The sequence below is a fragment of the Falco biarmicus genome, chromosome 18 (assembly GCF_023638135.1).
Source record: "Falco biarmicus isolate bFalBia1 chromosome 18, bFalBia1.pri, whole genome shotgun sequence".
In the NCBI taxonomy this organism is placed as follows: domain Eukaryota; kingdom Metazoa; phylum Chordata; class Aves; order Falconiformes; family Falconidae; genus Falco; species Falco biarmicus.
In genome coordinates, this window is record NC_079305.1 from 1,378,709 (window position 1) to 1,398,290 (window position 19,582).

At 48.3% G+C, this 19,582-nt stretch overlaps 1 protein-coding gene and 1 long non-coding RNA gene across 3 annotated transcripts in view; one reads left to right on the forward strand and one right to left on the reverse strand.

The window, feature by feature from the left end:
* LOC130160506 (tetraspanin-15-like) overlaps positions 1-19,582 on the reverse strand; it is an 89,169-nt gene that overhangs the window by 39,376 nt on the left and 30,211 nt on the right. The window lies entirely within an intron of this gene.
* LOC130160511 (uncharacterized) lies at positions 9,585-10,266 on the forward strand. Its single transcript, XR_008826011.1, has 2 exons — positions 9,585-9,795; positions 10,160-10,266. It is a non-coding gene; the product is annotated as an uncharacterized LOC130160511 (long non-coding RNA).

Sequence of the window (19,582 nt, forward strand, 5' to 3'; positions counted from 1 at the left end):
CCATTTATTTATACTAACATTACCTTAATGGGTAGATAATGCACAAGCCCTGCCGGACACGAGGGAGAGGCAGACGTAGCTTTTAAAAAGCTTAACGTTGAGTGGAATAAATTCTGCGGTACAAATTTAAACAGAACATGAAACTTTGCTCTATTTAATGTCATTCGGCACGATGCTTTTGGGTTACGGAGGGAGCGGGAAGGGCGATGGGATCAGGGTGGGGTTTATTCCTGAATTATTATTTTTTTTTGCCCCATCCAGCAAGGCTGCGGGAAGGTCGTAGAGTGGCTTTGCACATAGGGAACGAGCAAGCCCTTATTTATGGGTTTTAATCATTAACATGACGCCAGTGCTGGCAGCATCAGGCCCAGGCAATCATTAACTTCAGGAAGAAATGACTCAGCCAGTGTTTAATGCTCCAGACAATTCAAACCACTGGACATCAACCAGTGGCCAAAATCTGGGGGTCTGCAGCCATTTGAGGGGGTGACGCTGCTGCTGGAGGGAGATTTTCCATCGGCAGAGCCCTGTCCCCCTCCAATGCCCGGAGGATGGGAACTCCCTTCCCACCCTACAGATCACTCCTGGCTTTACAGGCAGAAAGTCTGCGATATTAAACCAATAAAACAAAAAACTAAGGCTGCAGGAAAACACACCAAACCCTCCAAAGTACCAAGTTGTGCTATGAATGTGCTCTCGGTGGTGCTTCGGTCAGCTCCGCATGCAGCCAGCATACCAAGCACCTTCAATAAAGATGCTGCTTCTTCCCCTGAGCAGGGGTTCCCAGCATATTAATTGCAAATCACTGACAAGCCTTTTACCTTTGCAGATGAAATTTTGCCTCCTAGAAGTACGGAAAGGACCTTAAGCAGGATTTGTCCGTGCTCCCATGCAAGAGGAGACCCATACATAAGCAGATACGAGTCCTGTGCAAGCAGCCAGAGGGGCAAAAAGGGGTTTGGGGACCTTTTAGACGGGTTTCACGGCCAAGAAACCCCCTAGATCTGGGACCTGGTGGAGATCCACTCAATGATTTTGCTAAGCTGCTAGGTGGAAGCGGCTGCTGCAGGCTGCCTGCTCCTCACCCATTCCCCAGCCCCTTGCCCAAACTGGGCAGCCTGAGGGGTCCCTTTGCTGCACCCCAGAGTGGGCTAGCCAAAAAAAATCCCTTAGCGGCTCCAAAACTCATTTAAATGGGACAGCAAGGGCCAGCTTGCAGCTGGAAAGGCTAAGGGAACTGCCAGCGTTTGCTGCTTCCATGTCTGGGTTCAGTGCCTTAACGAGGCCCACTGCATAAATTAATTAGCGAGGCTTTTCACAGGGTTCTGCTGCACTTCCCTAGAGCCAAGTTAAGATTGGAAAGTGCTAATTTAAGGTTTAGCACTTCACCCCAGGCACGCTGCAGGGACGGGATCCATCCTATGAGCTCCCAGCCAGGGAAACAGCCGCACACCGCAGCCTCGCTCCATCCTTCTTCAGCCAGACACGAGAGCACGCAAATTATAGCTCCTGCCAACTAATTTAACATTTAATTGCATGAAAAGCAGCGCTGCTGTCTCTCTCATCCGCTCTCCTTTTGCAAACAAGCCACGGTGAACATCCTACCTGGGGAAAAAAAAAAAAAAGTTTTGCAGCTGAACAGCAAGAAGGGTTTAACTGACAAACTGCCTCGGCTTGGGGCTGTCACACCATGGCACTGCTCCTTCGCTGGCGCAGAGTCTGGTTTTACTCCCTGTTGTACCAGAGCCACAAAACCCCTGAAATTTTACTCATCCTTGCGACTTCATTAGCAAACATTTGTGCTAATCTTAGCCCCATTTGCAAGCTTTGATGTGGGATTTCCAAGGCTTTATTCCGCCACTTTCACCTGTGCCCTTCAGCACTGTCATTTCTGTTGTTGCAAAGTTCCCACTAGTAGGAATTCCTCATTTAAAAGCACAGAGGCTCATCATCTCATGATTTTTCCTCCCTGGATATATTCTCAGGGCTAGTTTTTCCATCTTCACAGGCAACAGCAAGTCCCAGTCCCTCCTTCTCCCAGGTCTTTCCAACACCACATCTGTCCTGCTGGAAAAATAAATTACCCGCACGCTTTTTACACCCCACGCTCGAGCCACGTGCAGGAGTAATTTCTTTTTTATTGGGCCATGAATAAATGAAACCGAGGTTTCCAAATGAAACCCTACGTGTTGCACATCAATTCCAAGCACCAGATCCCACGTTACGTGCTTCCCTTGGCTTTGCTACCCACCCCCCGCAGCAGCTAAAAGCACCAACCGTTTCCTAAACCCAGCAGCAAATGAAAAAGACCTTCCACGGTGCAATTGCATTACTCGATTGACAACTTGGCCTGTATTTATTTTTTTTTTCTTCCCAGGCAGGCAGTGATTAAAGTGGAAAATGTTAATCTGTACCGCTGCAAACCACAGCACAGCTGGTTTGCTTCGACTGTGAGCACGGCAGCTATAAAAGAACAAAGTAAGCAGCAGGGGGGTGGGAGGAGAAATCGCTCCAAGGAGTTAGGATAATAAGCAAGCAAGGCTGGAAAACGATGAGCAGGAATAAAACCAAAGCATTAATGTGCAATTTTCTGATTTGTAAAACACTGATTACATGAGGAGGGCTAGGGAGCAGGGCTCGGAGGTGCCAGGCTCACTACAGCCGCCGTGCCCACGATGGGGAGAAAAGCAATATGGAGAAGAGGAGTCACTCGCTCCCGCGGTTCAATCACACTCGAGCATCTTCCTGGGTCAGTGTTCATCTGCAAAGCATCACCTCTAATAGCATGGGACAGAGCAGTCCTCCACCAACCTGCTTTATTATCCCCTTGGGAAGGGACTGATACTCCCAGCCTCCGCAGCTCAAAGCTCTGCAATTTAATCCGAGCAGGTGGACAGCATTGCCTTCTTGCCAGGTATTTGTGAGGTTCATACATGCCCAGAGTTTCCGCTTCCTTCCTTGCAGCTCCTGAAGGCCCCAGTCACTGGGGTCACTTCTTTTTCCTCGCTTTTTAACTGTTTTGGCATCTCCTTTCTGGCCACTTGTTCCGCAGAGCCTCAGTGCTGGAGCCAAGCAGGTGGATGCAAACACACAGAGCTCAGCTGGGTTAAAAGAAAAAAGAAAAACACAGGGGAAAAAAAACCCCAAACAACCACCCAAAGCAACACAGACATGGTGGGACATCTGACAGATACTGCTTCAGCAAAATATCACTTATAATTTGGGCTAGTACATGCCAAAGGGTACAGACGCTGCTGGGCTTATAGCCCCAAGAAATCAGGTTTTGCCAGCAGAGAACTTAAAATTGCAAAATGAAGATGAAGTTGTAGCTCATAGATGGCAGCTTCACCTTTTCCTGGCTTTTTTTAGAGATTTATTACTTCATAGACCTCAGGAAAACAGGAATTTTATTCCATTTTCTAGCAAGCTATGCTCCCTGCAGCACGGGGTAAAACCCACTGGGAAGCCACAACCCCAAAGACTTTCCAAAACACTGAGTCGCCACAGCTGTCCCCATTAAAAAGCCTCGCTAATCAATCCACAGCAGATAAACTCATTCCATGGGTTCCCAACACTAAAAATAACTAAAACCTAAAAATAATTTCTCTGCACCTCGGCCCCGTGGTCTGTGCCTGGGAAGTATGGATGGAGGTGCAGCAATCTTCCTGCTCCATCCATTTCTCACTCCCATGCCCAGATTTACTCTCTGCCACGGATGTTTAATCCGCTGCCATAAGATACCTGGCTAAATATGCTAAATAATAAAGCCACAGGGCTGTAGAAATCATACAGCAGCTTCAGGAAAAACAACCTTCCCCCTCCATTCTCAAGAGGAGTCAGATGAGTTTAATTATCCACAAATTATTCTGAGCATGTATTTTCCTTGATCGTTTCCTCCCCCCAGCCTTAATGGTGCACATTTGCTTTAAAAAAAAAAAAACAACAACAACAAAAAAACCAAAACCCAAACCCAAACTTGTTGGAAGATCCTGAGCTTGTTACGATTTGCCCAGAACGGATGCCACCACCATCAACCAGCCGTCATTTTATCCCCAGCAAACATCCCTCCTGCGATTTGCTCGGCTTTTTCCAGCCAAAGCTCTGCAGCAGGATCGACTGCACCGTCGCGATGGGTGGGAGAGATCCAACGTCAGCCGGCGTGGCAGCGGGAGTCGCATCTTTCTGCAATAAGTCGCAGCAGATATTCCAGAGAGATTTTGTAACTCACATGCTTAACGCGTGGTTAAGCTGCTAACGTACAGCCTGGGAATTGGAGAAAATTCATCGAGATCGGGGCTTGTAAGGAAACACAGGCTCTTTCCAAGCTCCTTCCCACCAACATGTGGCCAAGCCTGGACCGGCACACCCCCTCATATGGCAACGGAGGAAAACAAAGCTTCTAATGCAATAAAACGCCTCGATTTTGAGCCTCTGGCTCAAACGCCAGAGCAGCTTCTGGTTCTTCCCTAAGCCACAAGCCTGATTTACAGCCCTGATGATAAATCAGCACTGCTCAGCCCAGCTGCGCAACCCTGCTCTCATGCCCAGGACTTCAAGAAATAATAAAAAAAATAATACTCCTGAGTATATCAGGGATCCAGGTAGCCCAGCATTAGCAACAAGGACTTGCTGCCCCAAGCCACCATTGGCAGGAGAGGATGCGATATAGGGAAAGCAAGAACCTACAGAGGAATTTAAAAATCACTACCTGTGCATACCCAGAAAAGCTTTTCCCAGCTTGCTGAGCTCCTCCAACAAAAAAACTGGAAACCCACACGTGGAACTGGGGGTTGGGTTGAGCAGAGCCCTGTTCAGTGGTCTTCTGTATGCCCAGGGCTTCAGGGCTGAGTTTCCTTCTATAGGATCTCAGGGAAGCAGCACGTTTCACCGAGGTGATGCCCAGCCCCGTGGCCTGTAACTACACAGCCAATTCATTTACATTCCTGTAATAACACAGCTTGGCTTTAGTCACCCCCTCTACCCAAAAAGCTCCCAGGCTTTGCCATTTCCCAGGAGCTGGAGACCTAGAAGCAGATATGCCACTTCAACAGCTTTTTTTTTAAAAAAAAAAATAAAATAATTCTTTTTAGGTCTTTTCCACATTCTGGCACTAAACCTCACGTCTTGGATGCAATGGTGATGATGTTAACTCAGCCATAAGGATGAAAAGCAGGGAAAAACAAGATCAGAATCAGGTATTAATCATTATGGAGCTTCAGAATAAGAGTAGAACCGCGCAACGCCTGAAATAAACCCATTGCTGACTATTCTTCCCCAAAAACGTGATCCTTAGGTGGATTTAAAGGCGTTTATGCCTCCAGCCATCACAAGGCACAACTATAAAAGAGCCCAACACCTCCCACTACAGAATCCTCCTGGCTTCAGCTCCCTCCTGCCGCCAGCACCAGATCCTTTAACACACCTTGGAGGAGCATCCAAAGCCACCACAAGCCATCATCTCATGGTAGAAAACAATCCCAGCCACGAGTCAGATGCATATTTTGGTACCAGTTGCAAATGCAAAACATTTATAAGTCTGCCAGACTTTACTTGCAGATCCAAAATATCTGCGTGCCACGGACCTACAGGTGTTACTCCACCATCCCATCCCAAGATCATCATTTCTGAGTGATGCTGTTCTGCCAAAGTTGCTGTATCTCTTCACACACGTTATTAAAAGCCAGCACAAAGCCAACTCTCAACAGTTCCTCTTAGCACCAAGTAGTAGCAAGATTCAGTCATTTGATATCCTGGGGAGAGAAAGGGCTTACAGCCAGAAATGTGTCATAACACCTGTAGGGGGTGGGAGCGGGAAGAAAAATATATCAGGGGAAATAAGAGAACCTCTGTCAGCCAAATAAATAGGTAAGATTTATTCTGCCTCCAAAATGATGCTTTTTCTGGTGGTCACAGACGAAAACCTGTTCAGAGACAGCAGAGCAGTGAAAAAAAAAAAAGTAATAAAGAATCAACTCGCTTTTCAGTGCCTTTTAACCCCTGTATAGCTTTGGAGCCCCAAATATAAATAAATAAAAACTTAATAAAAATAAATGGGCAGCTCTGAGGGGCGACCAAAAAGCACGTTTGTGTGCACCCAAGCCCCAGATGAACAAGTACATTTTGTTATCAATCCACACATCCCCGGGAGAGCAAGAAAGCACATGAATCCAGAGATGCCCAGCATCCATGCGCTGAGCGTAGGTTAACAGCCAACTCCAATTTCTCTACAGTGAATGCATAAATATTTTTTAATCCCTTGGCTGCTGCTTCCTTAGATGTGTCAGTCACGCTACAAAATATTTTCAGGCCAAGCATGAAGAAATTCAGACCAAATAGCTTATTGCTAAAACCAGTCATGCTCCCTTGAAAGTCACCTTCCTGCAGCCTCTGTCCTCCGCTGGCTCCAGTGAGGAAAAAGCCCCCTGGACTGCATCACTTGGCTATTTTAAAACCATTTTTGTATGCAGCATCGTTAAGTTTAATTCAACACTCACTAGCGGCTGGTCTCTAAGGGGCACCGGTTCCTACTGCAGATTGAAGCTCACGCAGGAGGGAAGCGCTCGGTCACCATCCCCCTTCTGCAGAGGTGGTTGAGTGGGTTCACACAGGCTGCACAGACTCTGTGCCAGGAGGAGAACACATAAGCAGCACAATCAGGCAAAAAAGATGACAACAAAAAGCATTATTTATCCTATTGACAACCTGCTGCCCCCAAACCCTCGCGCCTTCCACACCTAAAGGGCAGGGAGCACGCGGGACTGCAAGAGCTGGAGCCACCTTCCAGCCTTACTCCTTCCCTTCACACTTGAATATCACCCAGACCTGAATTCCAACCTCAAAATATTGAGCTAAATTTCATTTCTTTAAGATTTTTTTTTTCCTCTTACCCCCCAAAACACTTGCACCAGTTGCTCTAGCAATAGCTTCACCGCTCTGTATCCCTGCGGCACAGTCGGCGACACTCATTTGATCAATGCAAGTACAGACCTCACGCAGCTGGGAAAATATGGACTAAATAACTCGCTGACGGAGCTTTAGAAGCATTTACTATCCGAGGCTGAAATGCCAAACACAAAACAAATTGCCCAAGCAGCCTTTCCACTGGCGCTCCCCATTCATTGCAACCCAGCATGGATCAATAGCGCCTGTACCCAGAGCTGCCTCCTCTAGCTGGGCTTTTGAATAATAAAAATAATAATAAATAAAAATAAATCCTTAGTTCTTGCATGAGCCAGGAAATAGCAAATTCTGATAAGCCTCCGGACAAATTCACTGAACGTATGTTTAGCCATATTGCCAGAGATTAAATCCCTGATAAGAAGAAAAATTAGTTGTAGATAGAAAACCACAGTGTAGCGTTAAATAGCAGAGGTTTATCCAGGGCAGGGGGGATGCCATCAAAGGTGCAGTACCCAGAGAGAGTATTAATTGCCATTAATGACCAGCTGGATGAAAACTTCAGCTACTAAGATAAATTAGAGCTGCAAGTCTACGTCAGCAGTAACCAAACCTTGCCAGATAAAACACAGCCGCCGAGCTCAGCACCGCACAGCTGCAAGGGCAGCTCCATGTGCAAGGTGCACGGCATGCCAAAACCCTATTTTCCTGAAGAAAAATAAAGGTTGTTATTAATTCTAGCATCCTGCCTAATCCTGAATGGGTGCTGGATCAGGTGGTCCAGCGGTCATTTCCCTTTACAAGGATATTTTGCCCTAAACGTGTTTTTTTCCAACACCGTTCTCAGCATGAACTCATTGCACAACTGACTCATCTGTTGCAGGAAAACCAGCCACCACAGGGAGAAACCCAATTAGGACAAAAAATAAACTATTTGCATACAAAGGAATTAAAGGCAGTTTTGGCCAAGGACAGAGTAGCTCTGCTGGCCCGACACTCCAGTGTGGCACCAAGGGATCCGAATAGCAATGCGATGTTGGCCAACCGCGCTTCCTCTAAAGTCCAAGTTTACGTGGAAGACAAGAAGATGACTGTGCTTGCCTACAATACCCACCCGACCCCCCCCGCCGCCTCCCGCCCCTGGCCATTCCCACCTCCCCTTCCATCCTTACCAATCCCAGTAGCCTTTCTCAGGTTCAAAATCCATGGGAAATAATGAAGGTCTTTGCTATCTCTCGCCTTCAGGAGCTTTATCCATCCTGACAGTTGTCGGAGCTGCTCATGATACAATTATCTAATCAAGCTCTTTCTCCGGCAGCGTGCGCAGAGAGAGAGAGAGGAGGCAAAGCCTGCGTGCTCCCAGGGTGGCACTGAGGTGGGAGCAGGTCCCCTCTGCCACCCCCCAGCCCTGGCGGAGCAGCGTGCGAGCCACCACAGCCTTTCCTCTGCAAAAACTTGCACTAACGGGGTGTGAAGTTGCACACGAGCCATAAGGATTCCCGGAGCGCAAGGTTTGTTTTACCCTTTCCCCCGCCCCCAGAACACAAATGTGTGGCTTCAAGTCATTTTTCTTCCAGCCACGTGGGCCACAAGCTTCCACTGAAGACAGAGTCTCATTTCCTGGACTCGTTACAATCCTGAAATTAGGTGGAAAATGCAAACTCAGCTACAGGTATCTCTGCTGTCCCCCACGCCGCCGGCAGCATCTCTAAGGACAGCACCTCTGCACTACTGCCCTTTGGGGGAAAAAATAAAAACAGGCACCTTTTCTTTTAAGGGCAAAGCACATCAAAGCACATCCCGCCTGGAAATCACAACATTAGTCTGACAACACCCAGCACATTTAAAATTTGGCCATTTCCCAAAAGCCTTTAGGAAATGCTTTTAAGGAGGGAATCCCAGGCTTTAGTTGCACCAGTCAACTATTTATAACCAGTTGGGGTTTTTTTGGCATACCACAAAAAAGAAAAATAAGAGTTAAAAAAAAAAATAATAATCATCACACTGCAGGAAGCCTTAACTAACCCGTTGTTTTCTATGGGAATTCAGGGCTGGCACGCTCCAGGCAGGATGCTGGCCAGCAGCGAGCAAACCCCCGTGCAGCTTAAAACCCAAAACATTTCTACCCAGCCCAAGCAACGGTTGCTACACTCAAACCACCCAGCGACTGCACTGCACTTCTAGGAACGGAGCTGCAGATGGCTTAGGGAAGATGTGCGTGGAGCCAGAGATTTGCACAGAGCCCAAACACCAAAATCCACCCCCAAATTATCCCTAGATTTCCCTTTGCAGCAAGACCAGGAGACTCGGCATCCTCCTACCAGCTCCAGGCTCTTTCCCCTCCACCCCTGCAACATCCCAGCAATGAGCCAAGGTGAGGCACGTACCCTGACGGGTTTTTAATTACTTGGAAACACACTATCTTGAAGCATATGCTTGCAAATGCACAAGTCAACACCCCCCCCAAAAAACAAACAAAACAAAAAACACAGCCAAGAGAAGGAAAGAAGAGATGCAACCCCAGCAAGATGTATTTGGGTTTAAATTGCTTAGAGCAATCATCCAATTTAGCTGACTTCATTTCATTTGCGTGCAGCCTCCAGAGCGGGGCTGTTTGCGTTACGGATAATCTCCGCTCTTCATTTAGAGCACTTTTGGCAGACATTGCTGGGTCGAAATAAAGCCGTCATTTAATAAATAAAAGGCCAACACTTGGAAACACACGGTGCTCTCGCCATAAACGAAGAGTTATAGCAAGAAGAGCAGCAGAGGCACGCGGCAAGCCAACCGCTGAAGGGGCTGAAGCCAAATTGGAGAGGTTTTTCCTTCTGTCGATGCTGAAGGCGGGAGTTTGCAAGACACAGTGACCTCTCAATAAAGATGCCGTCACTAGCAAGAGTAAGCTTGCACCACCTCCTGCTTTTGCACCCCTTAAGCCTTCCTGCCCAGTCTGTTGCTCCTCCTCTGCCTCAGCAGTGGGTTAAAACAGCTGCTGAGTGACCTCAGAAGTCCTTTGCCTGGAAATTAAAAGCAGCTTTGCTAAAGCTGTAGCAGTCACCCCAAAAATCTCAGAGATCACCTTGCCCAGGACATGCTCTCCAACATGCCCTGGGCATCCAGTACAGGGAAAATATCAATAAACTCATGCTTCGCCTGGCGTTCTGTTGCTGTAGCTCTTGCTGCCAAGACTACAGGACCTGAGATTTCTTTTTAAGCACAAAAAAAAATATATATATAATTTCCTATTCTCTTTGTTCTCCAGTGCTGCTGCACACCAGCACAGAGGTCATGACCAGCGATGCTTCAAGCTTTTCAGAAGGACCTGACACCTTCCTATCAAAAGAGCCCTCATGAGGGATAAACACCCCCCCCAAAAAAAACAGAGAGATTAAAAAGCTTCTCAGAAGCAGGGCTTTAACAGCTGCCTTCACTTCCAGCAAGAGTACCTGGACCTCTGGGCTCCTGCATCTCGCAGCTTTAGTTGAGAGGTTGCTTCCAAGAAGAGGGGCTCTTGTTTCCCCCCAGCCCTCTACAAGTTATTGAATTCATCAAGATGGTAACAGCCAAGACGAGACCAAGTCCCAGAAGTTCCCACCTCAAAGACGGCCACGTTGAGCCATTAACTGACGTAAAGAACTGCTACGGATTTAACCAGAGCTGCACTTACCTGTTTCTCTTCCTGCTACCTCTGCTGTTCGTTATTTTGCATCGACTTTGACTGTCCCTGGCATATTTTTCCAGTCTATAGTAAGAGTCTCACTTAATGTTGTGTATGCTTAAGAGAACAGCCTGGTTTTCATTTAAAAAGATTAAATTCCTTATCACAAGTCCTTTTAAAAACAATAAAATTATCTTGTCAGAGGTAGAGTCGATATTTTTAAGCTTAACCATCAGTAGAAATTAATCTGACCAATTTCTCCATAACACTTTTGATGTCATACACTGACCTTTTGTGGTCTCCACTAAGAGCAGCTGTTGTGGTTTTCTAACAGTGGTTACCGTATTGTTATAATAATACAGTATATATTAATATGGTAATATAAAAAATATAAAAAAAATGAAAGAGGGGAGCAGGGGGAAAAGAAAAAGGATTTGCAGAGGTGCTTCTCCTTTACAGAGAAGCTAGAATAGAGGCCAGCAAATAAATAAAAATTATCACATCACGCATTTCTTATTCTTTCCTTAATTCTACAGACACTTTCCTACAAGGAGCCTGGCTAATTTGCCAAAAAAACTTGCCCCATCAGGCTGATGCACCCGAACGAACACCATTTTAACCAGATTTGTTTTTTCAGGTGGCTGAAGGTAAGGTCACCCTTGGTGTAAACCACGTGGGTTAAATCGCGTGGGTTAAAGGCAGCTTCATGGGGTGCCAAACAGAACAAAAGCCACCGGGCTGCTCAGTATGCTTTAAACCCCCAAACCGCTGCCAGTTGGGCTTTTGGGGAGGTTACAACACAGAGCGTCGGTCTTGGCAGGCAACGGCGATAACACCAAAGCCAGCAGGAGCGTGCCAATGGCAGCATCGCGAGCACCCGCGCCACCGAGCGATCCTCCATCCTTCTCAGCCCAAATCCCCCGCGTCCGTGGGCATCACGCACTTATTTGGCCGTTGCATGCAACTTTGTACTCTGAAAGCGTTTCCTCCCTGCTCCCAACACAAAGATAGTCACTAATTGGGGCAGGTGGCACGGAGACAATGGCGCACATGGCTCTAGATGCCAGAAACAAGCAGCTGTAGAGCATCAGGAGCAGAACTGTCCCCCCAGCTACCGAGCACTGCTTTGTGCCTTCAACTAAATAGTGACGAACGTTGGTATGAGCTGCATACCTTTTGACTTAATTAGTTTATTGCACCAGACCCTTCCGCCTTCAGAATGTCACCTCTAATTCCCTTGTGTTTTCCAAGAAGTGATTTTAAGAGAAAAAAAAAAAAAAGAGAAAGAAAACCCCCACAATTTAATTTCCAGTAGCAAAAGTCCACTTGATTTTCCTCCTCGAGACACTTTTCTGCCCTGCAGTGGCTCCTCACCTTTTCATATTGCCAATTCAAGCACTAATTCCTCTCTCCCCATCAGCTGCTGTCAAGAATTATTCCTCTTTCTCTCTTCTACTGACTTCAGAGCTGTAATGCAAGGGTTTTCATACCCAAACCAATTGCTCACCTCTCATTCAATTTGGCCAACACACCCCTAGCTGCGCTTAGACGATCTGAACCATCTTTCAGGCTGGAGTTATTTATGGCCATCAGCACAAATTGCATTTTGGGAAAAGGAAAAGAAGGGAACAACCACAGCTAAAATAGATAAACCACTTTTTTGGAAGCAGCTAGAGAGCAAGATGCTGTTTAGCTCATGCTAAAACACTTTGGACAAGTTTTCTTTATGACTTATCCACTTAAGGCTCAGCTGGAGAGAAAGGCTTTCCAACCCACATGTATCTTTTGCTACTAGTCCACTCCAAACGCACGATGCACAGGGCTATGCCTCCAGCCTCATCATCTTTGCAGTTCAAAGCTCCGTAACACAAACCCATCCAAAGCTCTGCTCTTCCTTGAGTCCCAGCACCTCTCTTGAGGCTGTTTAGCCTTAATTTCAGGACAGCATCCTTCCCACACGCATCCCCAGATCCCCTCCAGGCTGGTGCCTCCAGACTGAGGGTGTACATAGCAAACATCGCTTCCCTAACAGCTTGGCATAAACCCTCCTTTTTATCTCCCAGAAGATTGTTTCCCAGCAGCTTCAGTATTTCCACCATGAAATAACAGCGAGAAGTCCCAGCCAGGCGAGCAAGCTGGTGACAGAACACACGTGCGCAATGGCTCTGCCGCAGAAGGGCTTTTTTGCGGTTATTTTTGGGGTAGAACAATACCAGCCAATTAAACCACATGCATTAAGAGGGGGAAAAAAAAAAAATCCATTAAAACACAAGTCAGTGGTTTGCATACAAAAAGGCCGGGAGAAAGCGTTGTATGCCTCAGCTAAAAGCATGTCTTGCTGCTTTTATTTGCATAGCTCACTCCCTCCAGCCTCTGGGGTCAGGAGGTTGAAGTTGTATATGAAAACAGGCTCCTGCGAGGAAGCACCTCGCTCAAGTCCTCTGGCAAAAGCCAATCTGAATCCCACTTAATGTTGCATCCTTGCAAAGAGGGTGAATTAAGAGGTTCTGGGAATTGAAAATAGTTTAATTAGCTACTGCTTGGTTTAGAGGCCAGCTCATTAATTCATTGGCAGCTAGGGAGAGCTAGCAAAGCAGGTTGTACTGGAGGAGATGATCATTTTTAACCAAAAATATCATGAAGATAGCATCACTGCCGTCTTTTACACCGCAAGCAAAAACCGGAGCTGCAAGAGTTGTTTGCAAAACAAATTCCTCCGCAGCTGTCACCTGGATCGAGTTTGCCAGGGCTCACCAGCCCCAGGCGTGAAGTATTAATAAACTTTACCACCTCGCTGTTAAATTCACGCAGTTTACAAGAGCCAAGCCATTAGTGAGCCACAAAACTCCCAGTGAACTAGTTTGATATAGTATTTGCAAGTGTTTGCTCTCAAGTGACCTCCTTATGCCGTCCCAGCTCCATGGCATCGGGCTGGGTGATGGTGTTACCACTTCCAGCTGGGGGGGTGGGGGGGGTGGGAAATAATTTTTTAAAAAAGCTTTTTTCTCCCCAGCTTTCCTTTCCCCGTGCAAAGCGCCAGTCTCTGGCTGAACCTTTCATCTCTATGGCCCCCTTCAAAGCTGTGCAGACAGGTTTCCTGCTAAAACACAGCGCGTTGGGCTGGCAATGTGCTGCTGCACCCATTTCCCAGCCCAGAAGCAACCCTTGGGTGTCACAACGAGCCACCAGGTAGCTCGGCTGCAAAGTTGGAAAGTCCAGTGGGATATTGTTAATTTTCCCAGCTCCGATAGCATGAGGATGCTCAAACAGGGACCCAGTATGGTAGGAAACTGATGTCCTTGGAGATGCTCAAAGCCACAGAGACATGGACTCAGGCAAGCTTATCTAAGCAGCCCAGCTTTGAGATCTCCAGAGCCTTTCCCACCCAGATGGTTTGCAGTCCTCACAAGGAAAAGCTGGAATCAGCTTCCCTGGAGCTGGACACTATCAATCCCATTGCCATTCAGCCCATCCATCTAACGATGTACATCTGAATGGGTCCTTCAAGGCCCCCTAGGCTGCTCTCCCATGGAAAAGGTGACACATCTGGAGCCGCAAACCTGGAGGAGATACCGCAGGGCTGCATTCCAGGTTGGCCTCAGCATGGAAGCCTGGGTGGAGGGGGAGGAAGAGGTGAGGAAACACAGGGGGTTAAGTCATGCAGAAACCCCACAGCTCAGCTTTCAGGTGCAAACCCAGAATCCAACACCATGGGAAAACATCGCAGATTAAGACAACCACCAGGGACAGCATGGTCAGAAGACACCAAGTCTGAGTTCATCTACTGCATTGATCACCCTCGCCATGGTGACCAGCTGCAGTGGCCAGTCACTCCTGTGTAGAGGCTAATGCCAACCCCCACACCCACCCCCCATTTAAAACCCAAGAGGGTCTTATCCATCCCAACAGGCCATTTCCCAGGGGTGCACCCAGCTGGAGAGGCAAAGCCAAATCCATGTTTCGGGTGCAACAACACAGAGGTGGGACAAGCCCAAACCTTTCAGCTCCTGGAAGATTTTTTTGAGGGGAGAAAGAAGAAAAAACACACCTCCCCTAGGGTTGAAACCCACCTCCAAGGGGGCTGCTCTGGGGTGCCCACAGCCAGGTTCTCCATGCTTTGGGCTACCACCAGCCACCCCTTGCAAGGCCGGGAACGTTGCTAGGACACCTGCGCCAGGCTTCAGCAATTTCAGGCTGAGGATGTGTCAAAAAGCAGCAGGAGGCTCCAAAAAAGGAAGGAGAAATTAAGGAGCAAGCTGCTGGGGAGAAGCACGAGCTGCCTGGAGGAGCCCGGCACTCAGGGCAATGCAAACACTGCCTACGCTTCTCCTTTCCATCAGTAATTGCTCTTCCTATTTGGGGCAAAAAACTCGGGAGGAGGTTTGGCCACTGGAGCATCTGCCAAAGAAGCACCAGCTCCACCTCCTTCACCCCTTGAACCCACATGCAGGCTATTTTTGATCCCATTAATTTTTTAACTCATTAAGCACTATCACCAGCTAACAGAGAGGGGCAAGGAGTGACCCTTCCCTCTCCTGGTCCTTCAGATTCCTCTCTGCAGCTCACCAGGAAGAGTAAAACTGCCATTCCCATCACAAATTGCCCTTCCATCAGCTCTTCTTCCAAGAGGTCAGGGCTGGTCCAGGCTCATCTCCATCCCAGTAACCACAAAACAAGTGGTTTGGCTTAAAAACCAATGAGCCAGGACCTTCAAGGCAGGGAGGTAGCAGCTACCCCTGGGTCCAGGCTAAATGCTTTATGCCCTAAATCCTGCCTGCAGTCAAAGCCCTGCAGACCCCCGAGCTGCTGCACTGCCAGCTCTGAAGTTCAAAGCAGAGACATTTTGCCTGGGGCTGGGGAAAAGGCTTTTGAACTTCCACAAAGGCTTCTGAGGAGCACATGACAGCTTATTCACCCACACAGCCAAAGGATTTGCTTAGGCTGGGCATAGCCAAGCCTAAAATAACAGTTAAAACAGCCTAAGTTTGAGCCTTCTTCCACCTGAAACAGAGAATAAAGCAAGCAAAAGATGGGATGGAGAGAAGCGAACCCTCCAATGAAGCCCCCAAGGCATCTTTCAGGGAGGTGGGAAGCTAAACTGAAAAGAAAATTTAGCAGGAGACGCTCTGGACCAAGTCAAGTGTTGCTGGTGAGAACCTGCCCTTAAAGTAAACAGCAAAATTAACACAAGCTGGATTAAATTAACAAATAATTGCCTACAGGCAGGAGAGGGCTGCTCAGCAGCCTGTGCCCAGGCAGAGGGTATTTCAGCATTCACAGCCAGGTGCTACATCAAACCCATCCCTAGAAGTTTAGGCTGGCTCAGGAACCTGCTATCTGTTCCTCCGGGATCAACATTTTCCTTCCCTTGCTTATCTTGGTGTCACCTATTGCATAGCAGCAAACAAACCCCTGTATTTTATTTTGCTAGTGTGGGGTTTACCTTTTTTTGGGGGGGTGGGCGGGTGTGGGATAATCCTAGTTATTTTCTCCTCTTGCTCCAAAATCAGGGACTCCTCCGGCACCTCGTTGCTGCTGCAGGCAGCTTCAGAGACACAGCAGTATTAAGTGGGTTGACTTAATTAGAAGGCAGGATTTTAAAAGCCCATCTCAAATCACTGAACCTGGGGTAGATCTCAGACTCACCAGTGTATTTTCTTAACAAACCAGATCTCCCCAAATTCACAATTCCCTCTGCCAGCTATTCCCCCATCGTTACCTCTATTAAGGATGGGATTTTGGTGGCTATACAAATCTCTAACAGGATTCAGAGGGGGTTGCCCATCACCTCCTACAGCCTGAAGGTTCCACAGTGCCACAGAGCTGCAAGAATCCCCCCAGCTGATCCTCCCCTGCAGGCACTCAAGGACCCTATTGCAACAGGGATGCTACCATCCAACAGGTTTAGGCACTTTTTAACTCACGTATGGGCTTAAATCCATACTTAAGTGCGCCCTTGGTCTAGGGAGCTCCAGAAGCCCACGCCAGCATATAGCAAATGCACAGCACTCCCTTATTCACCAGCTTAAGAGCTATATTATTGATTGCAACCACATAACACAGTCCTTGCTAGGGCTGCAAGTGACTTACAGAGCACACAGTCAACCCAAGCATCCTCAAAAGCCTCATTTCTGAGGAGAAAACTTAACACTTTCCTTCCACAAGATCAGGAAATATTTTTTTTAAGCTGCCTTAAAGAGCTTTGGAAAGATTTCATACCACCACGGCACTGCCTAAACAGAGGGTCCTCAGTGCCCAGCACCCCCTGCACAGGGCAGGCTTCCTCCCCAGGGAAACAAATCCCACCTCGTGCCACTCCAGACAAGGAGGCTTCCCCCACCTCCTGCTAAAAAACAGAAAGAAAACTTATATTTAACAAAACCACCACAGCTCAGAGCCACACAGTCTCCATCCACCCCGCTTTGGAGTCTCCAGCACTCAAGGACCTCCAGCACAAAGCTACTTGGGAGCAAGAAGATCACTCACTAATTACCAAACGACCCCAACCTGGCAGACACCAACCAGCTGCAAAATACAACCCCCAAAGCAGAGCTCAGCTGTGCTCAATTTAAAGCCAAAGCAACAGCACGGGGAAGGTGGGAAGCTTGGAGATGTGCGCTCTGGCATATCGTGCTTGCACAACCCATTTTGTAGGATGCAGCTTTTTTTTTTCTGGGGTTTTGGACTGTGCGATTTCCAAGTTAATTATGAGGGACAGCTTGGCCAAGTGCGTTATTTCTGCTGATGGATAGCTAAGCATCCAAGTGCTGTTTGTTGCTGTGGAAAATGGCTTGTGTGGCTCCCCACTGCCTCTTCTGCGGGCACAGCGAGGCAAGGGCAAGCTGCTTCCCTGCTCTGCTCAAGCGATATGCCAGGGCAGATGTTCCCTTCTGGATCCAGCTGTTTTAGGAAAAGACATTATTGCCTTGCTGGGTGCAAGCTGCTGTCCCCCACTGGTGCCATGCCCTGAATTTATAGCACAGCTTGATCCACCTGCATTTGTTTTATTCACCCAAGCAAAAAGCCGTGCAAACATCTCTACTGGCAGTTTGTAAGGGATAGTTGTTGTTTAGGATGTGCAGTCGTGTTTTGGGGAGGTGGCAAATCCTGAACCTCTTCCTGGTGTTCCTCCCACCCGGCTTTATGCAATGGGGAGATGGGCTCCGATGCCCAGGCCAAGGTGGATGCAGGAGCCAAAACTTTGGAAGCTGGAAAAACACCATCTCTGAGGGTTCCCTGAAGGACGAGGCCAGTTTTTCCTCGCAGACAACCACGCTTTGTACTCACTTGCTGTTACCCTGGCCCAGCGGGGGACTCTGCTGGGAAACCTATAGCGTGAGAGGCTCCTGTCCTTCTGGAAAACACAACAGGAAAAGGCAAGGTTTTCTCCAGCTGCCAGTTACAAAGCCTTTCTCTGTGCTCTGAAAGGGCTGGTGATATCCGTGAAGGTATACGAGCATCCTGGGGGAAAGGAAGGAGGGGACTTGTTGGCATAGCCCGGTGCATTCACGCCCAGAATAGCACTGGCATCTTCACAGGGCCCCACAAGCATTAATTAGTTGTCAAAAGCTTGCAATAATCTGTTTGGTTTTGCCGAGCAATAAATACATCTGCTCTCCCTCACGCAGGTTTCCATCCTAGGATTGATTGATTTTTTTTTTTTTTTTTTTTTTTGCTTTTAATGCAATCTCTTCCAAAAGAAAGAAAACATAACCTTTGAGTGAAATCCTCCCCCAGGCTACCCAGCACTCGGTGGCCTGAGCACGTCGATACACACGTGCCCCTTCCAGAGCCTTTGCTCCAGACTTCAGGCTGCATTTCAATTCCTTGCACGGCAGCAGCACAAGAAAGAAAGAGCCGGATCCTCCCAACAGGAGCATGCAAAGGCACTGGCCCCTTTTTCCAGGTGGGGAAACTGAGGCAGGGGTGTGCTCTCTTTCAGCCCTGCAATGGTCCTTGGGGTGGTGCTACCAGCTTGGAGCAATTCAGGGATCGAGGGAGTGGGAAAGGGTTTGCTGGCGTGGGCTGAGATGGCTGCTCATGTTGTGTGACCCCCCTGCCAGGGCCTCGCCCCCTTTGGGGTTCACCCTTTGCCAGGTTTATAGCAATGCCCCGAAACAGCTTGGTGAGGCGGGGTGGCATGGGGAATGGCATCACCAGCCAGCCTTCCCCGGCCCCGGCAGGCTGCTCGCCCATTCCTCCTCCTGCATTTTTAGGCAATGCTGCCATCGAGTGGTCCAGGAGCATCCGGATGCAGGAAAAGTGCTCAGCCCCCGGCCTGGACCCCTCCGCAGTCACCCAGGCAGCTGCTGCTCCCATGGCTGCTGGAAACGCGGAGGCCCTGGTTGAAATGGATCTCCATCTTCATCCATCCTCGGGTTAAAAAGCTCAGTCTCGCTTCAACAACTGACCTGCTGGCAGGGACTAAAGATTTTCAGTCCCTCAGGCTTCCCTCAGGGCTTGCTGAGCCCGAGCATCCTCCCTCCACGATGCTCAGCTGTGCAATTCCAACCCTGATTTCTCCCGGTTTTCGGCAAACCACAGCTTTACCTGGCAGCGGTTCCTCCAGCTGAGTGCTCCCCTTCCACCAAGCTGGGAGGCTGCATCCCGAGAAAGCCATTTAGGAGCATCCTTTAGCAAACCGAAGGGACGCACTCAGCTTTCCGAGGTGATTTTCCTCTTCATTGCACCGGTGCATCCCGAGGGAAAAGCAGCTCTCCTGGCAGGCAGCAACACAGTCGTTTGGGGGGGTTTTTTTTGCCCATTTTTTTGGCAATAACACAATGCCGGAGGAGTAAGTTAAAATCACCCCTGCCTGTGGATATTAGAAACCCAGACTGTGGGAAGGCACGGAGCTCTGTTTGGGGTTTAATTAGATTCCAGCAGTTTATTCATAGGAGAAAAGACTCTTCAGTGGCGGTTTCGCCGGCCCAACAGGACCCGTGTTTGCTTTCTGAGGGAAGGGGCAGTAAAACGCGCAGTAAAATGTGCCATCCTGTTCGCAGCGGTGGGAAGCTGGTTGCACCA